The sequence below is a fragment of the Coturnix japonica genome, chromosome 2 (assembly GCF_054131305.1).
Source record: "Coturnix japonica strain WE chromosome 2, WE-NBRP24, whole genome shotgun sequence".
Classification (NCBI taxonomy): Eukaryota; Metazoa; Chordata; class Aves; order Galliformes; family Phasianidae; genus Coturnix; species Coturnix japonica.
The window spans coordinates 73,535,694-73,550,973 of NC_140664.1; the positions used below are offsets into that span (position 1 = coordinate 73,535,694).

Genomic DNA, 15,280 nt, shown 5'->3' on the forward strand with positions numbered 1-15,280 from the left:
TACAGATTTTCCCTGTAATTATTGGCTGTTAATAATAGTCATCATAGAACTTTTTTTTTTTTTTTTTCCAAAGGTAGTGAGCAAGCAGAAGGCTCTCAAATTCGGGAGGAAAAGAAGGCCAGTGAGCAAGGTGCCTGAGTATAGAGATGGGAGTCTGAGTGTGCTGGCCGTGCCATCCAATAGAATGGAGACTATTGGAGAAACAAGCCAAAACAAATCAAAGACGGTTCAAAAAAGGCAACATAAAGTTTTCATTTCCAAACAGTTTTAATTCACTGTTTGTGCTCTTTACTGAGAATATGCAATGAACACAAACATTCCCATATGAATTAAATTACAATTTACATATGAATTACATTAGAAATATGAGCTACACTAAAGAGATAATTAGTGCTGTCCTGGGTTATGTGAGCACAAACAAAATTAAATAAGAACAATTTCAAAGCCAAGTTTTGCTTTGCCTTTTCAACTAAGCTGGTTTAATCAGCGATAATGACTGAAATAAATCCACTCCATATAAAACAATGCACAAGGCAGCAGACTGTGTGAAATGCCATTACTTAGTCCTGTGCCCGGGTAAATCACACCGCCAAGCAGGAGCACAATGGCACAGGGGCCATGGAAAACGTGCCCTCACCGGATGCCAGTTGCTGGGGGTGGTGGTCCCAGGGGGCTGACGAGGGAACCACAGGCCAGTGTCACTGCTGTGCAGATAGCAGAAGGACAGGGGGGCTGTGAGGGGATTCTTTTAATCCTTACATAGGAGTGAAAAAGGGCTGCCATGGGAGCATGCCAGCTCTAAGACAGAGTGGTGAGAGGGAGGAGAGAGGGAGAAGCAGAAGAGGGGGATGAGGAGCAAGCAAGGAGGATAAAAATACCCAGCAGAAGCCACTACCTGCGCATCGGTGCCTCAGCCCCTAAATAGAGAGATGCTTTATGACTGCCTCGCCTAATGAGCTAAACTCTGGTGACCATAAAACTGAAATATAATTATGACATTAAAGATGCCTATATTTGAACTTAATTATTAATTAATTTAATGAGAGAATAGGAGGCTGTAAAATTGCTAATTAAGAGGCTCTGTAAAACTGCAGACGGCGGAGGATTTACCAAATGATGAATCCCACAACAGTATTTGGGCTATATCAATATTCTATTAATATACAGTATGCCAGAGGTACTGGCTAGCGCGCTACTCACAGTTAAGCCGATGTGACAGGCATACAGAGTGAAAGAAAATGAAGGACATAAAATTCCAGATGACAGCAACCTTGAAGACGATCTCTGCCCCCACCTCTGTGGCAGCTCCTGAAATCAGTTAAACAAACTCAGAATCGCAGGGTGAAAATCAATCTTAACATTGCAAATGTGAGCAGACGACACACCTAAGGTCGAAGGCACCGGGGCGTTGCGTCGCTGCTCTCCGCTCACACGCAGGGATGGTCAGAGCTGATCTGGACTTCGTGCCAGGGAACGGGAGAGGTGCAGCTCGAGCTTGTGCACTGCCTGCATGTGTGCGGGGAGCTGAGCGAGAATGGAAAATAACTGTCCCCGTGTGATTAGCAAAATTAAGCTCAAGTGAACCTGCAGGGGCTGCTTGCGAACCTGCGGGGGACAATTTTAGAGATTCCCACGCTGCTCTGTGAGCGTACAAGGAATTTCACTGCAGTGTTTGAATGGCAATGCTGTCTGGATGACATTCATTTTAAAATACAGGGAAGGAGCGAGTGCAGGAAAATGTTTTCTTACAGCACTGAGCCAGATTCAAGAGTCATCAAAAGAGAACGCGTAGGGACATATCACACTGCATATGTGTTATGTCAGTCATGACTGATTAGCGAGAGGACAAATGGGAAAAATTTGTGCATCCCTTTATAATTTCATAGGAAAGAATGAAATACTGCTTGTCAACTCAACAGAAAAACACCAGGTTAAATGTACGAGGTACATTTTAATATTAGCATGAATGCTCAGATCTGGTGCTTTATGCACCTGCTGCATGGCATGGATTTTGTTTTACACATTTTGCTTTCTCAGCACATGGGTGGCAGCAGCAAATGGTGATTTGACAAGAAAGACTGAAGAAACTTTATCAACAGAATAGGAGGAGGAGATGCATACCCTTCTCGAAAGAGAACATCACAGGCATTACAATAACATCTCCCAATTCTGGAAAATGGATGGAGGACCTTGAGGTTAAGACAGGAGCTGTGTTCTCAGGTTCTTTATGAATTTTGAAAGGAGTACATCCACCTTGAGACACTCAAATGAATTTTAAGAAGCTTTGTGCTTCGTGTGATGGTCTGATTGAACTGATTTCAGATACTAATACTGTTCGTGGTCTCTGGACACTGAGAAACCTCAGTGGTGGGTTTTGTGTGAGAATCTGACACTGGAAGAGCTGCTGCTTTAAAAAATCTCGATCCCAATTTAGAAAACTGTTCTGGCTGGTTTCCATTTTATAATATGTGCAATTAATAAATATGAAAGCTTCTATGCATTTATTATCATTGTTTCATGCCCTGCAGTTTTATAGACCCAATTTCTCAAAAAGTGACTATTACCAAAAATAAAACCATGCGGATTTCTTCTTTTGTGAGACTAGATATTGAGCCTGCCCCTGTGGTTGCAGGCTTTGTGAGCTCTGAGCTGTGTTTGTCCAGCACAGGTTTCAGTGCCACTAACACGGACAGTGACTTGATAGTTTGAGCTGGTGGGTTTCTAGTAAAACTGGATTTCTAGTTAAACTGGGTTTCTAGTAAGAATGAAATGCTGAATGGACTCATTTTCACCCTGTTGCAGGTTTCATTATTTGGACTATTGAAGAAATTGTCTCTCTGTCCCTTCCTACAGGGATACTACAGCATGAGCTTCATTACTGTTAGCTCATGCTCCTTGCCACAGGAATTATATCTGCAGCACAGTGGCTGTCCTAGAACAGAAAACTGAGAAAAATTTGAGAAAGGGAGGGTTATTGTCAAATCCAAAACCTGTTGGGGGTTTTATATGCTGCTTACTGCCATCCATTTGTGGGGAGGTCATGGGTAGGGCCTCCTCATTGCATGGAGTGTGAGATGACCAGCTGACAGATCTGAAGTTCACAGTCAACTTCACAAGACTGCAGCCCTTTTCAGAATGTGTTTTTGGCTCCTTGTTCTGATATGAGGGCTCCTGGCTGGTCACTGTTACATGTCTGTGATGCTAGGAGTAGAAATGGGCTTCTCTCCGGGTACCAACACCCACAGTAGGGGTGCTGTTCCCAGCCATGTGCTGGTTTTACCCTGACATGGCCCACAGACCTCTTGTAGCACCTGGGCCAGTATTTGCATATGTCACAGTTTGCATACCTTGGGGATTGTGAATTCCATAAGTGTACGGGTAAAATCCAACTGCTGCTCAGAGTGAAAGCATAAAGAAGGGGTACCTGTCAGGCTTGATTACTAGGAGAAAGATGCAAAGAAAGAACAGGCATCACCAGCCACTGCTGGGATTGCAGACACGTGCTAGGGCCTCATTGCAGTACATGTGAAAAGCCTGTACAAGTCCCTAAATTTCACTGATTTGATTTAATTCCTAAGGATTTAAAATGTTTATTTTAACTGGGATTTAAATAATCAAGGAGGCTAACTTGGTTTAAGTTAGCTGTTACTTTTGTTTGCATTTGTCCTTTTACCCCCATTAGAAAGCTTGACTTTCACTGGTTGGTAAGCAGTAAAGTATGTGGCTTACTTCATAATATGCCTCCTACTCCATGCATTTGTCACTGATCCTAAGCATACAGTATATCTTCACCCATTCTTAAGCCAGCCTTTTAGTTTAATATAACTTAACACATCCTTTATTTATTCTTTACCTTTACATAATGTTAGAGCAGGATAACTACATCACCTCTTTATGAGTTGAATACTGCATACTGTATATTTTGGGGATGTTTCTACTAAAACTTACATATATAGAACTTGCAAAATCTTTACTACTACTGAAAACACACTATAAAAACAGGTCTCACTTAGTAAATCCATCCTGAACATAATGAGTGTGAAGAACAGAAACACAAATTCAATTGAACAGATTTTTTTTTCATTTTAAACTAGCATATCAAATAAAAGAAATAATGTTATGACATACTTAAACCAAGTGTTTCTGTTCGTAATAACCACCAAGGCCTTCAATCTGGCAGAGCTCAACTTTTTCAGTCTATGATATATATCACAATTGAAAGAAAAATACATGCTCCTTTTTTTTTTTTTTTTTTTTTAGTTTCCAGATTTCTCATTGTTCACTGAAGTATATCTTGAACAGAACTGAGTCCATTGCAACAAACAGCAAAATTTCTTTGTTCCTGAAAACAAAATTACTGCAGTTAAGAAGTACAACGATATTCAAACAAAATTCAGTTTATAGCTCTTTACCATCGATTCCTCAGGATTGGTGATTTGACTCGTTTTTAAAACATCAGAGTAAAACTATGACTGCTTAAAATCATGTGGCATTGCAAGGTTAAAATATAGAGGAAACACAAGGCACAATTAATAAAAATGTAAGTTTCTTTCTTTAGCTTGAAGTCTGTAGATTTGGAAGTTGAAGCCTGAAAAGGGAAGGATTACCAAATTTATTTACTAATTTGCATTAGTTCATCTCATTGCAATTTTTCTTTAAATCAAAAGAAAGGGCACAGAATGAAGAAGATATAGGTGATATTTGGATTCAACTTGTCCCTCTCAGGAAAACATGCCATTCATTGTATTTGGTTTGAAATCTGAAAGATAGAAGGTGTTCTGTCACAGATATCTTTGCCTTATCAGTATGATGAAAGTTTGAATTGTATTAAAGCAACATCTCTGTTGTTCCACATGATGAACAGAATGAGCTCCTCAAGCTAACTAAAGTAAATGAGTTTACAGTGATGAAATATATAAATATTTTGAACACACAGGAAGTAAATCTGCACAGCATGAAGACACTATTTTTTGATAGATGGTGCATGATTACACGATATTGGAGGAGGTAAAGTGATCTGATTTTTTTTGTTTTGTTTTGTAAGTTTTTTATGAGATCTTTTTCTGGATAAAGGTAAAAGAGACAACTTTGGGTCTGCAAACTAAAGAAACCTTGTCCTTGCAATTTATTTTGCCACTAGATTACACCTTCATTTTAATCTCACTAGCCAGCTTCATTCACCTTTTATTTATGAATGCTCTGTGAACTTTTCCATACCCTGAATTAGATGATTATCATAAACCCTCCTCCAAATGCAAGTGTATGGAGGACAGCAAACTGATTTCATCTGCTTAAGCAAGCTGCCATGACCTCTGTAGATATTTTGCTGCAGGGAATTATACAGCCTTTCAGACGATGTCAGGAGGAAGGCTGAAGTCTGGCAACCCTTTCTGGTTGGCACATGCTTGAGAAATCTAACTGGATACTTTTCTTTTGTTCCAAATCAAAAACCGGGAAAGCATCATAAGCAAGAATGAGTCAGTCTTTCTCTTCCCAAACTCTGAATGTGTTAATCTTTTCCTTACTGTCAGTTCTGATTTACATCTGGAGAAAAAGGAAAGTAAGAAGTCAGCCTGTCTAAGGTTGACTGCTCTCTCCAGCAAACTTCAGTGCCAAGGTGTAAGCTCTCCCTCTGTTTCATAGCTCTTTAGTTCTTGCCCTGAAAGGAAGCTAAAATACTTAAAGTGTTCAGAAATGGTGGTCCCTGCAAAACCTTGTGCCAGGAAAGCTTCACAGCCTGCTGCTGCTATGTCAGAGTGCCTTGACAGTGGTTTATCCTGAGGAAAGGCATCAGGAACAAAATCACTTTACAGGCAACCCGGGACAAGCCAGTAGTAAATCTTTTTTTCTTCTTTTTTCTCTTTCTGTGGTTGTTAATCGTGTTATGCTTGAACAGAAAATAAGTTAAAAACCTAGTTTGTCAGAAGAGTGTTTAAAAATTGTTCTGAATACTGTTCCCTGTCCTAGATTTCAGTGGGACCAATCAATAGTTGAAGCCATGCACCTGTTTAAGTGTTAGACTGTCTTTATAGGTAAATTTTAGCTTTTATCCCCACCTTAGTCCTTTCATTCCTTTTTTTTTTTCCTTTTGATTTATGAAAATAAGTAATCATTATTTGTTATATAAAAGGCTTCCCATACATGCTTCCAGAGGAAACCATAGCCATGCACGACAAATACATTCACAAATCCTGATAAAAAGAAATGCAAGTATAAAAACAAAACAGAAAGATAGAAATTCTAGCTGTAAAAGAAATGATCTGATTATAGCAAAGGTGCCTTACTTATATATACAATACAGTTCAAGGCAATCCTTTCTACTTCTGAAGTATATATCTTAATGTAGACTATATGACAGAATTTCAGTAAATATTGCCTGAAAAAATATTACATCTATGTTTTCAGTGGATCCACTTGAGGAACTAAAGGTAAAACGAAAAAGATTAGCAAAGTGTCCCAGAAATGCAAGTGTGATAGCAGGGGAAAAAAAAAAAAAAAAAAAAAAAAAAAAAGATTAAAGATTTGTGAAGAAGTAAAGGAAGAGATTGTAATGTAATTTTCTTTCTTACATGTAGAGATGGCATAAAGAGGATGGTAGAGATAGGTATGTCTTCTGTGAATGACTTCTAACATCATGAATCCCATTGATCCATCTGTGACTTCAGATTTGTGGGTGTAAGGGAAGCCATAAAAATGGGGAGATCAGTCAGTCTGCATTCTAGAATAAGGGAAGAAACCCCCAGGTTCTTGAGTTCCTACCATTAACAACAGAAGGGATGCCTAAAATAGTAAATCAAATTGGAAGGATTAAATAACAATTTGGTCTTTGCATTATGAAAAGGAAGATGCCATCTGCTATGAGTTTGCTTCTTGTTTACAAATGACTTAGTCTAAATGAAGAATATAAAAAAGAGCTATTGCTCATTCCCTCGAGCAAATGGAAAACCCAACTGATGACGGTCCTCTATCGTAGGCAGATTAGCAGTATACCATTTATAAATGACCATGGATATACTGTGGATGTTTCCAAAGATAGCCCCGTAGATTGATAGGCACTTAGCCATCCTTCAGCTTTTCTGGTGACAGGAACTCTCTTCAAATATATCTCATTTCCTTTTGGTGCATTGTGTCATTGTAATATTGTCAGTATCAATGATATTAGGACACGTGGCCATAGCCACTGAACTGGATGACATTACTGTGACCTTACTTTGATTTGGTTAAATCATTTCTGGTGACTCAGGTGTATAAAGTAGTTTCCAAGAGTGACTGAAAAGTCTGCTGAGCTGATGGTATGGGTTACACATATATCTGGGAATACCAATTGCAGTGAAAAACTGGGCAGAACATGTCCAAAGTGCACAAAAGATTTAAATAATACATCACAAAAGAAAATTTCCTAAGACCATACAACCCCGAATCAGAAGTTTAAACATTTATTTTTCTCCAAGCTTTCTTGCTAAGGTACTAATTTGAAAAAGCAACCCACAGTCAGAGCATTAAAGATAATAACAGGTCTGTCTAGCATCCTTCTCATAAAAAAATGTGAAGGAAAGGTCTCTGTGTACTCATGATAAAGAGACAGAAATATAGTGATTATAGCAATGTCAACACAGATTCTCCTGCTCCACTTATATACTTGTGATGTCAATCAATTTACAGTCAAATTTGTACTTATATAAATAAAAGCAATTTTTTCCTATTAAGAGAAAGGAGATAATTAGTGTTATCAGTTTCATATTTGGTTCTGTATTATGTAAGCCACCTTCAGGAGTTGTTTGGGAGCAGAGGGCCTCATTCATATTTACACTAATAATATAATAATGTAAACTAAACTTAAACAAGGATGTAAATCAAATTTAAGCTGCTCAACCTGATACGAAAGGGACAGCAGTATAAATGAGAAGCTGTCCCAGAAGCTCTTCCTCTGCAAATTGATTAATATATCAATGCTAGATACAATTTAGGTATCCTGTGAACAGAAATTGCCTAGTGTTGTAAGAAGATGGGTGTTTCTTTTAAACGGCTTGACTTGAATACAGGGGAAAATAGTACACCTGTGTTTCCTCTTTTTTGTTTTGTTTTGTTTTGTTTTCATCTAATGAGAGGCACTGCTTTTTTAACAGGCCTTCCTTCTATCTCTTTACAACAGCACCGCAGCTAGAACATCATTATTGCAATAGAGGTATATTTTCTGTTTCAAAACTGCAGCGGGAGAGAACATTTTTAAAGTTGTTTTTCATTCCCTTCTCCCTCTGTGCTAAAGCTCTTCTGTGTTGCTCCTTTTTTTCTTCCCTGTATATAAGGTTTATTTCTGCTGCAGCATTACATTTTAGAGGCAGGTGGATCACAGTTGTGTGTTAAATCATGAACAAAACCAATCTCTCTCTCTCTCCTTTTCTCCCCCTTTCTTCTTGTCTGTCCTTTTTACTTAAACATAGCTTCTGAGTTAATGATTCATTCTTCTAAAAGGCTGCTGCGCCTACCAGATTATACTGTAAAATCTGTCATTCTGTTTATGTTTAAAATACATGATTAAAGCAGTGGTCATGCTGAGGGAAATGGTTCTCACACACAACAAGAAAGGATCAATCCATGTCTGCCGAATCCAGGCTGTTTTAGTAGAGGCTGCTGTTTTAGTGTGCTGCCAGGCCCCAAAGAAATATGTGTGAGCTTTGAAACTTGGTAGCCGCTCTCGCACTGAGCACAGCGAGGACCTAAAATAGGGCTTATCACACACTAACGCACCTTTGAAAGCTACAGCAGCCAAGCTGTCTCTAAATTGCAGGGGAAGCATCTGAGAAATAAATTATTCAGTCCTAATGTTAAGTGAAAATGTGAAAAAAATTATTACAAAGTGGCCTGTATGGCACCCTTTCAGGTATCTGAGGGTAGGAATTTGCATCCAGTACTTTGGAATCACTACTGGATCACATATAGCTAAATTATCAGTGATGCTAATGCTTCTTTATAGCATCACACATTGGCATGAAAGAAAATCAGAGCCAAAAAATGTATATTCTTTTTGTTACTACAGTGTGACTTATTCACCAGATCAAATAGGTTGATCCACAAAAACTAGTCAGGTGTGTAATTCCAGCCAGATATTAGATTTGAGACTTGTATACACTTGAAAATTTACAAAAGTAGCTCATTTGAAGTAATTGCTCAGGAACAGATATTTAGACAGAAAGCTGTAGGGATATTTCTCAACCATTTTAGATTAGTTATCTCAGTAAATTTCTAAGTATAGTCACTCATGATGTGTCCTGACGAATGAAGACTGTGTTATTCAATTAGCTCTCATTAAGGAAGGAAGAGATGGGTAAAAGCAGATTCTCATTGAGTATAAATCTTTAGATTTATTAAGCAGAAATGAGAATATACAAATTCATCTTTACATGTATTTTTTCCCATTGAGTGAAGCAGGTCTTCTGAAGACACTGCAAGTCTACTCACTAGAGACCCAAGAATGTGTGAAAGATTATTAGGTGTCTGAGGAACCAACGGTGGTAAGGATGTTGCAGTTCTAGGTGGGAGTTTGAGTTATGACAATGAATCATGATTATGAGTTACAATTATTCCAAAGAAAGGTGACTGTAGAAGCTTTTGTTGTCCTTCCTCAAACTTCCTGGCTCAATTGTTAAGCAGAAGAGGAAATAATAGATCTTAAACAAAAGGAAATCTTTTCAGTGGCAGGGAGTTGTAGAACTGCAAAGGCCATTGATCAGATGTCAACCACTCCATAAAAGCCCCAAAAAAGTGGACATTTCCAACTTCAGGGTTTCAAGCAATAGTGCTTTTAAGCGCTGGGGAAGCACAGTTTCAGTAAGAAATCCAGACTTGCCCCTTCCACTTTTCTGTGAGCAGAAAATGCCAGTGCCATTATATAATGTACACTTCTTTGCTTTAGTTGTTGGGATAACTGGTGCAGTCTTCAGGATTTCTGCATTCATGCACTGCCAACCACAACCTTTAGCTATTTCAGGATACTCTGTCTGAGAGGAAAAAGTTCATAATCCTTTCTAAAATCCAGCAACTACAGAAATTACTACATGCATATGGATTAAAAGCTAGACTGTTTATTATACGTATTTAGATCCTAATTGGACATAGATTACTGTCCAGGCTGAAACAAACACTTTTTTAATTTACCAGACCACTGCTGACTATAAAGAGAGGGTGAAATAAATGTTTAATATATCCTATATCATCTTTCCCCAAATGGGTTCTGTTTATCATCCAAATACCTAATCAATGCAACTACATATAAAATCCACAGATTTCATAGTGCAGTAATAAGTACATGCAAATCATGTTGTCATGTAAACATAAGGGCTCAGGAAAGATGTATAATACCTATCAGACTAGTTAGCCATTATCTTAATTTTGAAAGGATTATCCTTTTAAATGCAAGGCCATAATAAAATGGGAGTTCTGAAATATGAACAATCTCTAGCTATGTTTACCATTAATTCAGACCACACTTACATTCCCATTTCCCCTCTTCTACTGTTTATTTTTGTTAATGTTTGTGTGCCTCTTTGTAAGCAGCAATATGGTATGACATCCCATCAAATGCACTATGAAAGCTCTGAAGAGCCATCCTAAGTATATTAATTCTCCATAAAAATAAATAACCTATATGAGAGAGAGCATTTCTATAAGGCTTGAGTTAGTACTGGCAGCTGGAGCATGAGGTGGTTTGGATTGTGTATGCCAGCTCTGAGATTTTTTCTGCAGTGGGTTTTGATGGTGGATTTTAAATTTTATTTATTTACTTATTTATTAAATGCTCTTCCTAAAGGCTTTTCCATAATAAAGATAATACTGTCTTTCCCCCCTTTCTTTGGAAGTTAAAAATGCCTTGTGAAGGTCAGGTAGAAAGACGGGAGTCTGAAAGAGGTCGAGTCACACAAGAAAGACATTTCACAGCTGGGCTTTGCAAATACAATATAGAAAAAACAACAAATATAAGAAGCAAAACCCCATCTCTTCCTAACATTACATTTGCTCTGATGTATTTTCTGAAAGCCGCCCAAGTATAACTATTTATTTTAACTAAAGTAATCAAGATTAATGTCAGCAGTTATGACACACGCTGTTTGCTAAAGAACACATAGAACAATTGCTCAAGGCAAGCTTCATTAAGAAATCAGATAAAATTAGTAAAACTGATTATATTTCAAAACTCAGCAGCGGCAGCAGCTCAAATTGCCATTCAGGAGTCTCCAATTAACACAATTGGTCTTGTTCACAATCAGCTTTGTAATCTCATTAGCCTATTATATTTTAATCATTGGGATAACTGCACAACAAAACTTATTTTATTTTTGCACTGGCTGCAGATGGCATAAGTGAATGTGCAACAGACTTTTTGCTTCTCTTTCTTTTCCTTTTCCTTTTCCTTTTCATCCCCTACCCCCCCACACACCCTTTCCAGAGAACAATGCAGACTCCTTGGAGCATTAGGAATTATCCTGGTTACAGATTATTACCATATACTCTGTCAGTGCTAGGGAATGCTGACAGCAGGCATCTAATTTGGCATTAATTGGCAGGGGACTAATTGCATAACTGACATTGCTAGTGATAGTGTAAGGTAGGGTTGGTGCGAAGTATCAGGAAAGAGAGAGGGGAGAAAAAGAGAGCAGGCAAATGCCTGCAGACAGCTCTGTGGACACATGCATATAACTCGTTTGCCTCCTTGGTGTGCTGCCTTGTTTCATAAATGTGTTCCAGAGATATTGGCCCTTGTAAAAACACAAAGTCTTTCTGTCCTTTAGGTACTGGCAGTCTGCAAATACCTACAACACCAGTGTTTCATTGATACTGAGTATTGCCTGCTGCAATGAGATTATGTTCTATTGATGGGAACTGGGGTGTAACATAGCCATCTACAGAAAGCAATAGGTTGCCCTATTTTCAAGCTGAAAATGCTATGTATTTTATGAACTGCCTCTATCTTGCACACCAGGGATGTCTCTGTGGCTAAAGCCATAATAGGATTTTCCTAAATGATACAGAAATACAAATATTCTGACTGAGCACTTTTCTGGGCTCGTCTTATTTACCAGCAAGCTTTGATACAGTATTTTGCTTCCATCTTTTAAAGGACATTTTCAATTTCCCATTTCCCTTATGAGTGTTTCCTGCAAAGGTGTCAATAACCACTAATTGCGTTCTGCTTGGTCAGTCTGCAAATCAAAACAGCAGAGGCAGCAAGCCAATATGCATTCAAATCCCGTTACTTGGCTGCCTCGATCTCAACTGGAAAGATATGAGAAGGCAAATATTCATACAATTGTACGCTGAGAAATTCAGAGTTGCTTCTGTGATCAACAAAGATACCTGTGCTACAGCAGTTCATTCTGCAATTTTAAGTGGGTTACTGCTGGGGGTGCATCAGCGCTGTTTCTTTCATCCTCAGTCCAGGAAATGGTGCATCTTAGAGCAGAGCAAATGCAAGAAGAAATAGCCCTACCATAAGAGCCAAGGGTCTGTAATGATTAAATTAGGATCCTGCTTGTATAGGCAGACTAGTGGCAAAACATGACAATTATGCTGTACTGGTAGCCTAGGCAAGTGATGGGATTTAGCTCCACTGAATAATGTACAGTGAATAAAGTCATGTATTTGATTAATTTTGCTCCTGTTTCTTGAATTATATCAGCAGTGTTGATTTTCTTCAATTGATTACTTCTGCTAAAGTATTAACTGATTAATTTCTGCTTGTCGTATTTTTCATGATGTTTGGTGAAGCACAGTTTGTTGTCAGAATTTGCTACTGCGCTTCCACCTGCTTTGGTTTTACACTTTTGAGTGGTCCATTTTCCTTTCCTGTACTGGGAAATAAGCTTTCCAGCATGGATGTCCATGAGTGAAGATTCCAAAAACATTTTGTACAGATGTTAGCCCAATTCCACTTCAGTCGGGCAAACCTTTCCATTAGAGAAATTCACATACAGCAAAAACCTTCATAGGAATGACCTCCATGACAGCCTGCTCAAGTGAACTCAAAACACCATGCGCTTATATGCAGAACAATACATTTCCAAGCCTATTTGGTTCCATTTTGCACTGAGAGAGCAGCATCCCTCAAAGGGTTGTCCCTGACAGTTCTAACCATCATAGCCCCTCTAACCACACTTCTTTGGGTTACTAGGTGACTTTGTGCTTCTATTGACTGTAGAGATGACTATGTTGATGCTGGAGGAATACTGAGTCAAAAGGCTTTTTCTCTTGTGTCCACGTATCCAAGAGCAGCGATTTGTCCCTATTTCACAAAGCAGGTAAGCAGTCGTATGGCCAAGTGGAGAAAGATTAAAACTGAAAGAATCAAAGAATGGCCTGGGTTGAAGAGGACCACAATGATCACCTAGTTTCAACCCCCCTGCTATGTGCAGGGTCGCCAGCCACCAGACCAGGCTGCCCAGAGCCACATCCAGCCTGGCCTTGAATGCCTCCAGGGATGGGGCATCCACAACCTCCTTGGGCAACCTGTTGCAGTGCATCACCACACTGCGTCAAAAACTTCCTCCTAAACCTCTCCTGTCTCAGTTTAAAACCATTCCCCCTTTTCTATCACTATCCAGATAGAGAGCATGAGAGGATAGGATATCTTTCTTGTAGCTAGCATATCCAACTGCAATTAAAAAAAAAAAGAAGGTATTTAGAAAAGAAGAAAAGGTTATCGATCGCCCTATTTGGGGTAGGGAGGATGCTTATTCTTGAACTGAAAATTGTTGGGAGTGAAGTATATAAAATGGACTTAAATTCTTGCTTACCACTCCTGGAAATCACAAGTACGGCACAGCAGGACAGCAGCTAAAGGTGAGGCAAATCTGACAGCACATTTCTGTTGCAAGATGACAGTGAGATCATGGATGTTTCTTTTGTTGTCATCCTAGTTTGAAGAGATGTTATTGGCTTCATACAGTATTTTGCCCAGCTCCTTGGAAGAAAACAGGTTCAGAAGAACACTGATTTCTAGATGTGGCTAAAGCATGGGTGCAGCTGCTGCCAGCTGTCCCCCTCACACCCTGTGCATTCTTCATTATCACTTCATTGCACACATTGGTTGATGATGATTTCTGCTTTCCTGTAAAGGTTATATTGGTGGGGCGCTGAGGGCAGCTCATTCCTCATTCTCAGTATCAAGTGATGCTGCGCTACGTAGATATTGCAGTGTCAGCCAAATCAAACTGATGCTGTTTAATACTATAAGTCATGGTTTCTGACAGCTGCTGGCTTATTGGCGTATTTCATTCATAGTTTGCATGAGTTGCAAAGGTGATGATGATATTAGTGGAAGTGTGTGGAACTGCAATGGCAGGCAGAAATGCACAGGACAGCAGCAGAGCACTGTGGAGGTGAAAAGGCTTGGGGTAGGAAAGGGCTGTTGTAGTGTTTCAATAGAGCTGAATTCTGCTTCAGAATCTGTAATGGAACATTTCTGACCTGTAAAGGAGAGCTGCTGCTGCTGTTACTCAAACTTACCATGCCCTTATCTTTTCCTTTGCTCCAGAGGTTTAACCCTGCTGACCTTGAAGCAAGCTGCTTGCCAGCAGCTGCAAGTCACAGTGTGTGTGCATATACTCTGTCATTCTATCTGGAGGGTGTATTGGAAAGGAAGTCAATGAGGTTAAGCTGCCAACTCCCACAGCCACCCATGAGACAAGCAAGCTACTTCTGGGCAGTAGACTAAAGTATTCAAAGCCATGGCAGTGCTTCCATTCAAACACATGCACCAGGCAAGCTGAGAGGAAATTACATCACCTTGATATAAAACACCACTGTGACATGATGTCAAAAGTCGCCATGGGTTTAAGAGTTAAGGGGCATTTTCTACTTAGGTATTTTCTTAAGAACAAAATCTTTGCAGTAATTGTGAAAGGCTAGCATAGCTTTCTAAAAAGTCTTAAAAACAAAATTTGTGACACTGTATCAAGAAGTGTCTTTTTCGTAATCTATTTACTAATTTGTCTATTTGCCCCATAGCAAAGGGGTCTCATTTTCTCTGTATCAAGACCTTTGCAGCACCAGCCATGCTTTTTAAGCCTGAGAACATGGCCAGATCTGGCTTTTTAAAGGCAACTCATATTTTGGGAGGTTGTTCCTTTACAGAACATTTTCTCCCTTCAGATACGCGGTGCTGGGGTGACATAAGCCATGAATGCATGAGCATCTACGCCTGCTAACTGCTTTGCACGCCTGTGCTGCTCTTTGTGTCTGCCATTTTCCAGCTCTTCCCTATTAGTCTGGGTGCACAATCATTCCA

At 39.2% G+C, this 15,280-nt stretch overlaps 1 long non-coding RNA gene across 1 annotated transcript; it reads right to left on the reverse strand.

Moving 5' to 3' along the window:
- Positions 1-248: 248 nt before the first annotated feature.
- On the reverse strand, positions 249-1,725 carry LOC116652905 (uncharacterized). Its single transcript, XR_004306109.2, has 2 exons — positions 1,386-1,725; positions 249-1,308 (listed from the first exon to the last, which is right to left on the reverse strand). It is a non-coding gene; the product is annotated as an uncharacterized LOC116652905 (long non-coding RNA).
- Between the last annotated feature and the right edge of the window lie 13,555 nt (positions 1,726-15,280).